General features: G+C 44.4%; 1 protein-coding gene across 2 annotated transcripts in view; it reads left to right on the forward strand.

The window, feature by feature from the left end:
* fndc3bb (fibronectin type III domain containing 3Bb) overlaps positions 1-5,000 on the forward strand; it is a 47,430-nt gene that overhangs the window by 3,962 nt on the left and 38,468 nt on the right. The window lies entirely within an intron of this gene.

Here is a 5,000-nt window from a genome sequence, read left to right on the forward strand (position 1 = left end):
TCTTCCTCTCTCACACATGTTGAGATGTGTGTGTTTGAATATTTGCAGGATGAAAACTGTACTGATCTTTCAGGTGACTGCTAAATGTAAGATTATTGTCTTAACACAATGAGAGCTCTGGCAGTGTTTATGTCCAGGTCTGAAACCATGGATGACGAGCAGAATCTTCTGTTCTTCTGTCTGAGTCTCAGTGACACCATAAAATCTGCTGTCTTCACACATTCCTCTTTCCCCAGCGCGCTGCAGAATGACCGCAACTTCAATCTTGAAATTTTAGCTTTGTTTCCATGTTTCTGCATCAGAATGCCGCTTCCTTCTCTGTGGTGGTTCCAGTTATCATGACTAGGTCTTCACAGCCTTCCTTCACTCGTGTGAATGTTACAGCTAATTTTCTGTGATAATCTGGAAGATGGAGAGCTTCATGTGTCTCAGAGGTGTTCATGTGTTAATGTCTGATGGGACGTGATCCCCTAGAAGCTCCACTCCTTTCCCCATTCCACTACTGAAGTCTGGACTCAGTGTGAAGTAAAACACACAGATGTAGCTAAGAACAAAAAGATTTATTAAAGTTGCTCTGAAAGGATTCAGCTGAAAGTGTTTCTTCATCCGAAAGACAAAAAGCCCTGAAATGTTTAGATAAAAAAACTAGTTTCCAGTCTAATAACGTTGAAATAAGAAATTGTTATAAAACGCTGCACTGATCAGCACAGACACGTTCAAACAGCGAGCTCACGCCCAGCGCAGGAGAAACCGGAGTGTGTGTGTGTGTGTGTGTGTGTGTGTGTGTGTGCATGGAGGGTTTTACAGCAATTGGTGCTTGAGGGTAAAAAAACTGCCACTCTTTCTGTTTTAATTAAGAGGCTAAAAATGTCTTGATGGCTTCTTGTTATCTTCTCTTCATAAAAATCTGTTACATACAGTAAATAATGTGAATGTGTGTGTGTGTGTGTGTGTGTGTGTGTGTGTGTTTGTGTGAACTTTACTACTGTGTACATCTGAACTAAAACAGACAAGCAGCAGCTCACCCCCAAACAACCCCCAAGCCGTGCCCCCACTAAACCCCTAATCACCCCCCCACCCCCACCCCCAACCTCCATGAACAACCCCACAGCAAACCTCCACAAAGGTTCCGGTGGTTACCGTAAAACCTCGTTTAGATCCGTGGGTGCTGTGTCAGGACTTCACCCTCCTGTCCTGATAGTATCACTCTTCCAGGACACTTTGCTTATTGGTGGGAGTTTTAAACAGTGGGAAAAAGCAAGTGATGTTCCTGGGAGTGATCCTGATCCGGTTCGACTGGAGGGAATGAGTCAGTCACTGGGAACAGCTTGACTTGGTTTAAACGTATTCTGTGTCGTTCCACAGAACTTTAAACTAATGCTGAGGAGTTACGCAATCCTGAAGCTCCGTCCTGGGAATCTGTGGCTCTGTTTTTGCGTTGTCCTGTGTTTAAACCACACACACACACACACACACACACACACACACACAGTGCACTGTGAGCTGGACTGGGTGGACTACAGCTGCTGTGTTGTAGAAATCGAGGACGTGGACTGCACCCCAGTGTAAGTGGGTCAGTTAAGCCCTTCCATTAAAACATGGCTCTGGGTTGAGTCCAGATGTTGCTGCCTGGTGCTCAGAGACTGAGAACATGTGTGCCGGATGTGATGGATGTATAATGGGGCCCAAAAATCTGGAGCCATGACCAGGACCTGTTTTTATTTCAGTAGTTATGTAAAAGTTTATCTGTGAAATTAATAAGATTCTTCATTAATGTATGTAAATAGAACCACATCTGGAATCCTTTCATTTTATGTGTCAGGTTGCTGAGAAACAACATTTTACATCATTAGCATACAATTAAAAAGACATCCAGGAACTTCGGTTTCATTCCCAGTGTAATTTGGCCTTCAGTAAAATGTCTTTAAACAAATCCAGTGTTTTTATCCAGTCTGTTTGTTCACCTCTCGTTTATCTGATGGAGCTTTAACACATATTTAAGGTTGTAGAATTATCAGTGTGTTTAGAGTTTATATCATTTCTAATGATCTGGAGAAATACACAACGGTCTACAACCACACACGATTAGACAAAGAAATAAAATAAGTCTTAAAATATACAAAACTAACTATAGAGCTGTGAAAAGTTTAAAACCAAAATATCACTAAGTATAAAAATAAAAAAGAGCGAAAGACTTGGACTTTGTTGTAACGGTGATCCACGGCTCTGCACCTTCTGAGCACAAGCTACAGATTACTCAGTCTGATCCACAGTCTGATCCACAGTCTGATCCACAGTCTGATCCACAGTCTGATCCACAGTCTGACCCACAGTCTGACCCACAGTCTGATCCACAGTCTGACCCACAGTCTGACCCACAGTCTGATCCACAGTCTGATCCACAGTCTGATCCACAGTCTGACCCACAGTCTGATCCACAGTCTGACCCACAGTCTGATCCACAGTCTGATCCACAGTCTGATCCACAGTCTGACCCACAGTCTGACCCACAGTCTGATCCACAGTCTGATCCACAGTCTGATCCACAGTCTGACCCACAGTCTGACCCACAGTCTGATCCACAGTCTGATCCACAGTCTGATCCACAGCCTCCTGCATCCATGCTTCAGATGTGTAAGGATTTGTGGTCTTTTCTACACTTAACAGTCACTTGATTAAAAAACAAATACAGACTCCTTTATTTTAAGTTTTTTACTAAGTTGCTGCTGAGTGAATGAGATGATTTCATTTCTTCATCTGGATGAATGTGTTAGGTGATGAAACAGTGGTGATGAGTCTGGAAAGCTGCTTTCTTTTTAACAGAATACACGTGTAAACCAGGCCGTTCCCACAGGTCCGGTTCCATCCTGGGGTTCTGTGTGCTAGTGTTGATCAGATAATCAGATCACAAACTTCTCCAGTCACACCAGAGAGGTGTTTAGGATCTGAAGATGCCTCGAGGTTGTTCGAGATCTCCTCAGACTTTAACACTGGAGACTGAACCAGACAGTTTGTTGTGTGTGTTTAGTGTGTGGATAAGTGTGCTAGAACCCGTGTCTGTGTGTGTGTGTGTGTGTGAGGATGTGTGTGTGTGTGTGTGTGCGTGTGTGTGTGAGGATGCAGAATCTGATGTGCTCTGTACTTCTTCTGAATCCAGCGCTGTACACCACACTGAGAACCTTCATCATCATTATCATCATCATCCTCGGTCTTCTCTTCCTGTTTCTCTGCATTGCTGCTTGCTCTTTGGTGTTGCATCAGTGGAAACAGAATGTACTTTTGTACTGTGTGGGATTAGTGTGTTAGTTCTGTCTGCCATGATGTTGACTTTAGCACAGTGTTTGTCACTGAAGCTACTGGTGTTATGAGATTCCTCTCGTTTGTCCCAGAGGTTATCAGTGGCGTGTGACGTGAAGGCCTCGGATAGTTCTGGAGAAGTTAGGAGTCAGATTTGTTCCCTGTGGCACGATGGATCTGTTTGTTGGCTTCAGGAAGCACACGTGTACTTCGGCTGCTAAACTTCAGACAGAGTTGCAGCGGCGTCCCGCTGACGTGACACTCAGCTTCCAGTCTGTGGTCTGAGGTCTTATCGGTGTTTGTGCAGAGAGAAAGCATGTAGCTGCGGTGGGAGAAGTGATGTGTGGAATGAGCAGCATGAGGACGGTTATGTGAAGGTATATTTTTAACAACGTGATTTCATCTGAGCAGTAAATGTTGCAGACGTGACTCATGTGGAGACCGAAGGCTGCGGGAAATGCTGGATGTTTGTAGGTGAGACGGAGTTATGGCAGGAATAAAGGACAGTCAAGAAGAACTCAGTGCTCCCTAAACACAAGCTTGTGTGTGTGTTTGTTTAGACACAGTTGTTGGGAGACGGGTTTCCAGGAGAAGGGGTGAAAGGGGGTGATGGAAAAGAGGCGTGTTGTGGATGATGCTGCAGAGCGGAGAAAAGGTTTTCGTTCCCCCCCCAGTTTCCTCTGTGTTATTACATATCATTAGCTGGATTATAGGGTCTGTGCAGACCGACTCCCCATCTGGGGCTGTAAAAGTGCCAGACGTGAAAACAGATTTGAGTGAGAATGAAAGCTATCTTTTAGAGCTGTAAAGGTGTGAGTGTGAATCGTATCGCACTCTTTAATTGTCCAGTACAGTGGAAAATTTCCTGTCTGATGTGACGAAGTGTTCAACATCTAACAAAACTCAATGTCCTTCTGTAGACCCTGTAGGTGTCGTGTAGAAGGAGCCTGGAGCTTCGTTGCCAGGAGAAGCTGTTTTTAGCCGATGCTCTGTACCATAAGTGAAGACAGAAAAAGCTCTTTGATGCCTGCATGTGATTTGTGTTCTCTGTATTCCGGAGTGAATTGCGCTTCCTGCTGTTGTGTATCTCTGTGTTTCCGTAATAGTAAATCGGAATTGATCTGGATAAAGATGAAGATCTGGTGAAATCTTTACTGAGTGAAAGAGCTGCTGTGTGTCTCCTGCATAACAAACACTGTGACGTGGCAGTAACAACATGACCCCCGAAAGCTAGCAGTCTGCCCTGTTTGTTCAGCCCTCCCCTTCCTACGTTTGTATAGCTTCTTGGATCTTTTCCCCCGGGGTGTTAAGCTGCAAACAGCCCCCAACTCCTCCAACCCCCGAACTCACAAAGGTGGAGGCACCAGTCCTACTGAGGAATGGCTGGAATGAAGGGAACATAAAAGAGATGTAGAGAGAGTTTCTGAGCCCTGGAGGGATTTGTGTGCACATTCACTGTGTTAATGATTTTACTTTAGATAATGACAGGGTGTAGGGAAGGAAACTGCCTGAAGTGTGCGAGAAAAATCACTCAAATCAATGGGAAATGGTTCAGAATTTGACTTTCCAGGAGTTGCTATAGAAGAATAAGAGAATTTATTTTCCAGCATGTATCTCATCGTCCACATGATCAGAGTCTGATCTGAGTTAGTGATCAGCTACAGTCAGACCATGGCTCTTCATGTGGACAGGGATTTGGATTA

The sequence above is a fragment of the Tachysurus vachellii genome, chromosome 25 (genome assembly GCF_030014155.1).
Source record: "Tachysurus vachellii isolate PV-2020 chromosome 25, HZAU_Pvac_v1, whole genome shotgun sequence".
NCBI classification, from domain to species: Eukaryota; Metazoa; Chordata; class Actinopteri; order Siluriformes; family Bagridae; genus Tachysurus; species Tachysurus vachellii.